A 9,449-nucleotide genomic window follows, 5' to 3' on the forward strand; every position below is an offset into this window, starting at 1 on the left:
AAGGAAAGGTTCGAAACCCTGACTATACACCATCAAAAGCGGGAGCGGAGGTGTTCAGCTGCAAGAAGGTCTGAATGTCCATCAATAACTGCTAGAAAACATGAAAGAAAATTTTCGAATATCAAACCACACATGATCATAAGCGGGAGAGGAGGTGTTCAGCTGCAAGAAGGTGTGAATGTCCACCCATAATTACTGAAAAATGGGTAAGAAAAGGTGCGAATAACCAACCATACATCATCAAAAACAGGAGTGGATGTGTTCGGCTACAAGAAGGTTTGAATGTCTGACCATTGTTTGTAAAAAGCGGGTAAGAAAAGGTGCGAATGCCCAAACATACACCATCAAAAGAGGGAGCGGAGGGGTTCCGCTGTAAGAAGGTGTGAATGTCCGACCATAGTTGGTAAAAAGCGGGTAAGACAAGGTGAAAATACCCGACTGTACACAATCAATAGCGGGAGCGGAGTTGTTCGGCTATTAAAAGGTGTGAAAGTCCGACCCTGGTTTGAAAAAAGCGGGTAAGAAAAGGTGCGAATGCCCGAAAATGTATGATCAAAAGATGCAATGTACGACGTTGTTTTTTTTGTTTAAATCTTTCTAGACATGGTAAATATGAAGGACAAAGCAGTTTTAACATAGTTTGAGTGAAGGAATTCATTTTATAGATAAAATCCCAAGAGTCTGCTGAGAAAAGAGAGTGAATACGAAGTAGACTTTAACACGGCTCTGGGAGCAATCCGAGTGCGGGCTAACCGGGAGAATTGCTTGAAAGAAACGCGACACCGAATGAGCGGTCAGAAAAAAGCCTCAATACGGTGTTCCCATGGTGTTTTTGTTGCTGCCTTGTCTTTTGCACAGAGTAAAAGACAAGGCAGCCATCGAATAGGGCCCGATTGTTCCTACTTGGTCAGCCGAGGAGCAAGGGGGGGGAGCAAGCGTCTCCACCAAGCAAAGCTCACCATGGGGAAGGTGGCTATGCCAACTAGCCTGATGCCCTGCTCCTGCAGTGACGGATGATCGTACTCTGGTTTCTCTTCATAACGTACAAGTCTTTCGCCTTTTACTAAAGACTTCCGTGGAGAGCAGCACTAATGAGTTGTTTCTATTTTTGGCAGGCTTTACCTTTGCGGGTGAAGCCCTTTTTGTCTGTGCAAAAGAAATCTTGTTACTGTGCAGAGTGACTTCTCTGAGTAGAGTCGCCTTACTTGTTGCGACTGTGCCGATGTTCGAAGCTGGAGTGCAAAGTTGTTGCTTGAATGGTGCTTGCTGGAGCGTGCGGGAGTGCAAATTTATACCATTTGAAAGGGCTGAAGAGTGCTCAGTGCAGCGGGTGGGCGGAGGTGCAAAGTGACACTCTGGCCACCTATGGCCATAAAAAGAACACCGCTACAAGTGCGCATTGTGCCAGGAAGGGCCCTCGGACGTGAACCAGTGGACAGTTATCGCTTCTCGGTCTTTTAGCTCAGATCAAGTGTAATATCTGTTCTTATCAGTTTAATTTCTGATATGTCCTCTATACGAGGACTACATATTAAATGGATTTTTAGCAATAGGAGTTGAAAAAGGAGCTTGCTCCGTTCACTCCAAACATCGACCCAGTACTGCAGTGCCGCTGGGAACGGTGCGCTCTTCTCTGCTCTAGTGAAAAAGCAAACAGCGGTGCAGGATGGAAGTTTCTTTTAGTCTGCTGAGAAGAGAGTGTGAATGCGAAGTAGACTTTAACACGGCTCTGGGAGCAAGCCGAGTGCGGGCTAACCGGGAGAATTGCTTGAAAGAAACGCGACACCGAATGAGCGGTCAGAAAAAAGCCTCAATACGGTGTTCCCATGGTGTTTTTGTTGCTGCCTTGTCTTTTGCACAGAGTAAAAGACAAGGCAGCCATCGAATAGGGCCCGATTGTCCCTACTTGGTCAGCCGAGGAGCAAGGGGGGGGAGCAAACGTCTCTACCAAGCAAAGCTCACCATGGGGAAGGTGGCTATGCCAACTAGCCTGATGCCCTGCTCCTGCAGTGACGGATAATCGTACTCTGGTTTCTCTTCATAACGTACAAGTCTTTCGCCTTTTACTAAAGACTTCCGTGGAGAGCAGCACTAGTGAGTTGTTTCTATTTTTGGCAGGCTTTACCTTTGCGGGTGAAGCCCTTTCTGTCTGTGCAAAAGAAATCTTGTTACTGTGCAGAGTGACTTCTCTGAGTAGAGTCGCCTTACTTGTTGCGACTGTGCTGACGTTGTTGCTTGAATGGTGCTTGCTGGAGCGTGCAGGAGTGCAAAGTTATACCATTTAAAAGGGCTGAAGAGTGCTCAGTGCGGAGGTGCAAAGTGACACTAAAAAGAACACCGCTACAAGTGCGCATTGTGCCAGGAAGGGCCCTCGGACGTGAACCAGTGGACAGTTATCGCTTCTCGGCCTTTTGGCTAAGATCAAGTGTGGTATCTGTTCTTATCAGTTTAATATTTGATATGTCCTCTATACGAGGACTACATATTAAATGGATTTGTAGCAATAGGAGTTGAAAAAGGAGCTGGCTCCGTTCACTCCAAGCATCGACCCGGTACTGCAGTGCCGCTGGGAACGGTGCGATCTTCTCTGCTCTTGTGAAAAAGCAAACAGCGGTGCAGGATGGAAGTTTCAGGGTCCTATTCGATGGCTGCAACACCTGAAAGAGATATTGATGCGAGACCTGATGAAAAGCTTTTTCAAAGTCTAAATTTAAGATGACAAGCCGGGTGTTTCTTTCTCTATCGTAATCAATGATGTCTCGAATCAGTACGAGGCTGTCAGTGAGTTGTCTCCCTGAGATTGCACAAGCCTGGTCTGGGTGAATTACCTCCTCTAAAACAGAGGACATCCGTGTCGCTAAAACCTTGCTAAAAAGTTTACAGTCAAAGTTTAAAAGTGTGATGGGCCTCCAATTCTTTAGGTCAGTCTTATCATTTTTTTTATAAAGTAGAGTCACTATTCCCACTCTAAAACTGTCAGGCAGTCGGTCGAGTTTTTCAAAATCTTTAAAAACATCTAAAATGTCTGATGATAAAAGGTCCCAAAAGGTCAGATAGAATTCTGCAGGAAGCCCGTCTAAACCCGGAGCTCGACTTCTCTTAAAACCTGTTAGGCATTTTTTTTAACTCTAAAGCAGTAAAATCCTGTGTCAAGTGTGCATTCTCTTTTACGGTTTTGTCAACGAATTTTAAAATTTCTGCCGATGTTTCCAAGTGCACTGGTTTCTCTTTGTACATGTTACTATAAAAGGTATGTACAGTTTCAATCATCTCTTGTGTGGATTTTGTTCAAAACCCATCTTCTCTTTTTAGATTTTGAATACACTCCTTTTTATTTATAACTTTCTTAAAAAAGTACCGTGTGCATTTTTCACCTTCCTCAATTTCCTGCTCCCTGCTTCTTACAAAAATTCCTTTACTCTTTATTTCTGCTAAAACTGACATTTCCTTTTTGACATCTTTGATTTCTTCATTAAAGTTTATGCCACACTGATTTAGTTTAAAGTAGCGCTGTAAGCGTTTCTGTTGTCCCATCATACATCTATTCTCTTTCCTTTTTTTACGTTTACCTTGCTGTTTAAAAAAAGTCTGGGTCGTTTCCTTCACCATTTCCCACCATTGTGCATGTGTTTCGTAGAGGTCTTGAAGGGTCTGCCACTCTTTATAACATTCCCTGTACTGACTGACTATGATTTCATCCTCCAACAGGGAACAGTTGAGTTTCCACAGACCACGTCCTACCGTCACACCAGAAGGGGGTGAAAGGGTGCAGGAGAGCATAAGGTGGTTTGAAAAGAAAACAGGGGTTAATCTAACATCAGTGGGTGGGCAATCTCTAGTAAAGAAATAATCGATGCGAGAGGCTCTGGTGCCATCATGACTAAACCAGGTGAAGCCCTCCTCTCTGGGATGCATGGTTTTAAAACAGTCAGTAAGCTTAAAATCCCTGCATATGCCCTGAAGTAAAATCGAAGTCTTATCCACTTTAAAATCTCCCCCTGCTCTTTTTCTATCTTTCCTGCTCAAGATACAGTTAAAATCCTGCTACAACTAAAGGTACTTGCCCTAGCATGTAAAGCTGTATATCTTCTAAAAGGTCATACCTGTCATTTTTCCATTGAAACCATAAATATTTAAGAGGTTAAAGTCTTGCCCCATAAAATTCAAGTGTGCTAAAAGTGCCCGTCCGTCTCTCACCACTGTGCTACCTTTCACCAGAACATGCGGATTTTTAATTAGAATGGCCACACCATCATTTTTATTTTGATTTGAACCACTCCATATCGATAAATGGGACCACATTTCCTCCCATTGTCTATGGTTTTTTAAAAAAGGTAGTCCACATTCTTGTATTAAAAACACATCTGATTTTATGGAGTCTAAGAAGGATAAAATACTCTGGGCTCTTGTCTTTGATTTCACACTTCTCACATTTAGTGTTGAGAAGGTGAGAACCATTAAAAGGATAAAGGAAAGTAGGTATGTCATTTTTGTTTTTCTAAGTTATCAAAACAAATTACACACTCAGGTTATTTCTTTGGAAACTAGCTCTTCCTTCATTTCTTTAGGTGAAAAGTAAGTAGGGTGATCTATATTTCCTTTTCGGACTCTCGGTGTTACCCGTTTGGGAGTAATTATGGCTGGACATTCACACCTACTTGCAGCCGAACACCACCTCTCCCGCTTTTGATGATGTATGGACCGGCATTCTTACCTTTTCTAACACATTTTCCAGCAATTATGGTCGGACATTCACACCTACTCACAGCCGAACAACTCCGCTACCGCAATTTGATGGTGTATAGTCAGGCATTCTCACCCTTTCTCATCAGCTTTTTGCAAATTATGATCTGACATTCACACCTACTTGCAGTCGAACAGCTCTGCTCCCGCTTTTGATTATGTTTGGTTAGATATTCGAAACTTTTCTTAACTGCTTTTTACAAACTTTGGTTGGACGTTCACACCTTCTTGCAGCCGAGCACCTCCGCTTCTGCTTTTGATAGTGTATATTTGGGCATACAAACCTTTTCTTACCCGCTTTTTACAAACCATGGTCGGGCTTTCACACCATCTCTTAGCTGAACAACTCCGCTCTCTCTTTTGATTGTGTACAGTCGGGTATTTTAACCTTTTCTTATCCGCTTTTTACAAACTATGGTCGGACATTCACACCTTACAGCGGAACACCTCCTCTCCCTCTTTTGATGGTGTATGTTTGGACATTGGAACCTTTTCTTACCCGCCTTTTACAAACTATGGTCGGACATTCAAACCTTCTTGTAGCCGAACACATCCACTCCTGCTTTTGATGATATATGGTTGGGCATTCGCACCTTTTCTTAACCATTTTTCAGTAATTATTGGTGGACATTCAGACCTTGAAGCTGAACCACCTCCGCTCCCTGTTTTGATCATGTATGGTCTGGCAATACTATCTTTTCTTACCCGTTTGTGAGTAATTATGGCTGGACATTCACACCTACTTGCAGCCGAACACCACCTCTCCCGCTTTTGATGATATATGGACCGGCATTCTTATCTTTTCTAACACATTTTCCAGCAATTATGGTCGGACATTCACACGTACTCACAGCCGAACAACTCCGCTACCGCATTTGATGGTGTATAGTCGGGCATTCTCACCCTTTCTCATCAGCTTTTTGCAAATTATGATCTGACATTCACACCTACTTGCAGTCGAACAGCTCTGCTCCCGCTTTTGATTATGTTTGGTTAGATATTCGAAACTTTTCTTAACTGCTTTTTACAAACTTTGGTTGGACGTTCACACCTTCTTGCAGCCGAACACCTCCGCTTCTGCTTTTGATAGTGTATATTAGGGCATACGAACCTTTTCTTACCCGCTTTTTACAAACCATGGTCGGACTTTCACACCATCTCTTAGCTGAACAACTCCGCTCCCTCTTTTGATTGTGTACAGTCGGGTATTTCAACCTTTTCTTACCCGGTTTTTACCAACTATGGTTTGGACATTCACACCTTCTTACAGCGGAACACCTCCGCTCCCTCTTTTGATGGTGTATGTTCGGGCATTCGGACCTTGTCTTACCCGCTTTTTACAAACTTTAGTCGAACATTCACACCTTTTTGCAGCTGAACACCACCTCTCCCGCTTTTGATGATGTATGTTCCGGCATTCTTACCTTTTCTAACACATTTTTCAGCAATTATGGTCGGACATTCACGCCTACTCAGAGCCGAACACCTCTGCTCCCGCATTTGATGGTGTATAGTCAGGCATTCTCACCTTTTCTCATCAGCTTTTTGCAAATTATGATCTGACATTCACACCTGCTTTTGATAATGTATGGTTGGGCATTCGCACCTTTTTTTACCCATTTTTCAGGAATTATGGGTGGACATTCACACCTTCTTGCAGCTGAACACCTCCTCTCCCGCTTATGATCATGTGCGGTTTGATATTCGAAAATTTTCATTCCTGTTTTAAAGCAATTATTGATGGACATTCAAACCTTCTTGTAGCCGAAAACATCCACTCCTGCTTTTGATGATGTATGGTTGGGCATTCGGACCCTTTTTTTACCCATTTTTCAGGAATTATGGGTAGACATTCAGAACTTCTTGCAGCCGAAAACCTCCGCTCACTCTTTTGATCATACATTGTCAGGCATTCGCACCTTGTCTTATCCGCTTTTTACAAACTTTAGTCGGACATTCACACCTTCTTGCAGCTGAACCACCTCCGCTCCCTGTTTTGATCATGTATGGTCTGGCAATACTACCTTTTCTTACCCGTTTGTGAGTAATTATGGCTGGACATTCACACCTACTTGCAGCCGAACACCACCTTTCTCGCTTTTGATGATGTATGGACCGGCATTCTTACCTTTTCTAACACATTTTTCAGCAATTATGGTCGGAGATTCACACCTACTCACAGCCGAAAAACCGTTCCCGCATTTGATGGTGTATAGTCAGGCATTCATACCTTTTCTTACCCGCTTTTTACAAACCATTTTTCAGTAATTATGGGTGGACATTCACACCTTCTTGCAGCTGAACACCTCCTCTCCCGCTTATGATCATGTGCGGTTTGATATTAGAAAATTTTCTTTCATGTTTTCTAGCAATTATTGATGGACATTCAGACCTTCTTGCAGCTGAACACCTCCGCTCCCTCTTTTGATCATACATTGTCGGGCATTCGCACCTTTTCTTACCCGCTTTTTACAAACCCTGGTCGGACTTTCACACCTTTTAGTAGCCGAACAACTCCGCTCCCGCTATTGATTGTGTACAGTCGGGTATTTTAACCTTTTCTTACCCGCTTTTTACCAACTATGGTCGGACATTCACACCTTCTTACAGCGGAACCCCTCCGCTCCCTCTTTTGATGGTGTATGTTCGGGCATTCAAACCTTTTCTTACCCGCTTTTTACAAACTATGGTCGGATATTCAAACCTTCTTGTAGCCGAACACATCCACTCCTGCTTTTGATGATGTATGGTTGGGCATTCGAACCTACTTGTTGCCCGCTTTTCATTAATTATGGGTGGACATTCACACCTTGTCGCAGCCAAGCACCTCCGCTCACTGTTTTGATCATGTATGGTTTGACATTCGCACCTTCTCTCACCCGCTTTCTACTATGGTCGGCCATTCACAGCTTCCTCTACACCATACTTGTATGGTGGGATATTCACACCCACTTGCATCCGAAGACCTCCGCCCCCACTTTTGTTGATATTTAGTCGGTCATTCGCACCTTACCCGCTTTTGGCAAACTATGGCCGGCCTTCTTGCAGCCAAACACCTCTGATCTCGCTTTTGATGATGTAAGGTTGGGCATTCAGACGTTGCTTCACCTGCTTTTCACCAAATATAGTCGGACATTCACACCTTCTTGCAGCCGAACACTTCCGCTCCACCTTTTAGTGTTCTATGGGGTATTCACACCTTTTTTTTCACCGCATTTTATAGATTATGGTTGGAAATTCTCACCCACTCTCATCCGAAGATCTCTCCTTCCGCTTTTGTTAATATATAGTCGGGCATTCGAACCTTTTCTTACCCGCTTTTTACAAATTATGGTCGAACAGTCACACCTACTTGCAGCCGAATACTTCCGCTCCACCTTTTAGTGATGTATGGTTGGCATTTGCACCTTTTCTTACCCTCTTTTTATACTGATAGCTGAAGATTAAGTTGTTCTTTCTCAAACTACAAAATTTTTTTAATTTTTGAAATTTGATTTGAAGTGGATAAATAAGGAGGACAAACAGTTTTAAGTCAGGCTGATAGAAGGAATTAATTTTATAGCAAAATCTGTATTTCGTCATATGTCGAGAGATGCTTATTGCTGAAGAAGTTCTTTCTCATTCTACAAAGTACAACGTTGTTTATTGTTGAAACTTGATTAGACATGAATAAATATGAAGGACAAAGCAGTCTTAACTTGGTTTGAGTTAAGGAATTTGTTTTATAGGAGAATCCGAATTTGTGCATAACTCGTGAAATAGAGCTTATTTTCGGATTCCTGAAGAATAAGTTTGGTTCTTTCTCATAATACAAAGTTTGTTGTTTATTGTTGAAACTTCATCAGAAATGAAGAAATAAGAAAAAACCGTTTTAAGTCAGTTTGATAGAAGTATTTCATTTTATAGCAAAATCTGTATTCCTTCATATCTCCTCGAGAGAAGCTAATTGCTGAAAATTAGGTCTGGTTCTTCTTCATACTACAAAATACAGTGTTGTTTATTGTTGAAACTAGATTAGAAGTAGATAAATATGAAGGACAAAGCAGTTTGAACTTGGTTTGAGAGAAGGAATTAATTTTATTGCAAAATCCGAATTCATGCATAACTCGTCAAATAGATAGTGATGTGTCGTTCGTGAGCGATTCGTTCGATATAAACTAATTTTTTATATGACTCGGGAGTAACGAGTTGTCTCAGTGAGTGATTCGTTCATTTTCATGCAGTACCCTTCCTCACCACATGGCAGGCGGCAGCTTCATAAGCTCAGTCAGCAGGACAGGAAACAGTATTGATTCGTTCACGACTCAACTCCTCGGGAGACGGGTCCTCGCACAGGAAACAGTATTGATTCGTTCATGACTCAACTCCTCGGCTGACGGGTCCTTGCACAGGAAACAGTATTGATTTGTTTACGACTCAACTCCTTGGGTCTTCGTTCATTTGTCACGTTTCAAATTATACATTTCATTTGACAGGCTGAAGAGCAGTAGGCACAACGGTTCATTCACAAACCGGATCATTAATCTCAAAGACTATTCTACCATCAACAACTTGGAAGCCACAATCGACTCTATAGATGCAGAAAAAGCATTTGATGGAGTGAACTGGAAACTTTTATTTGCAGCATTAAACAAATTCGGGTTTGGGTCACACTTCATCAACTGGATAAGGATATTATATAGCTCCCCAAATGCAAGTGTCAGGAC

At 42.4% G+C, this 9,449-nt stretch overlaps 4 non-coding genes across 4 annotated transcripts; all 4 read left to right on the forward strand.

The window, feature by feature from the left end:
* The first annotated feature begins 1,019 nt into the window (after nt 1-1,019).
* On the forward strand, nt 1,020-1,133 carry LOC140285185 (U5 spliceosomal RNA). The gene has a single exon (XR_011910324.1). It is a non-coding gene; the product is annotated as a U5 spliceosomal RNA (small nuclear RNA).
* A 308-nt stretch (nt 1,134-1,441) lies between these two features.
* Nucleotides 1,442-1,632, forward strand: LOC140285173 (U2 spliceosomal RNA). Its single transcript, XR_011910313.1, has one exon. It is a non-coding gene; the product is annotated as a U2 spliceosomal RNA (small nuclear RNA).
* Nucleotides 1,633-2,022: 390 nt separating this feature from the next.
* LOC140285192 (U5 spliceosomal RNA) lies at nt 2,023-2,136 on the forward strand. Its single transcript, XR_011910330.1, has one exon. It is a non-coding gene; the product is annotated as a U5 spliceosomal RNA (small nuclear RNA).
* A 259-nt stretch (nt 2,137-2,395) lies between these two features.
* On the forward strand, nt 2,396-2,586 carry LOC140285202 (U2 spliceosomal RNA). Its single transcript, XR_011910339.1, has one exon. It is a non-coding gene; the product is annotated as a U2 spliceosomal RNA (small nuclear RNA).
* The last annotated feature ends 6,863 nt before the right edge of the window (nt 2,587-9,449 follow it).

This window comes from Leuresthes tenuis, unplaced genomic scaffold (assembly GCF_036924035.1).
Source record: "Leuresthes tenuis unplaced genomic scaffold, fLeuTen1.0.hap1 SCAF_32, whole genome shotgun sequence".
Taxonomy (NCBI): Eukaryota; Metazoa; Chordata; class Actinopteri; order Atheriniformes; family Atherinopsidae; genus Leuresthes; species Leuresthes tenuis.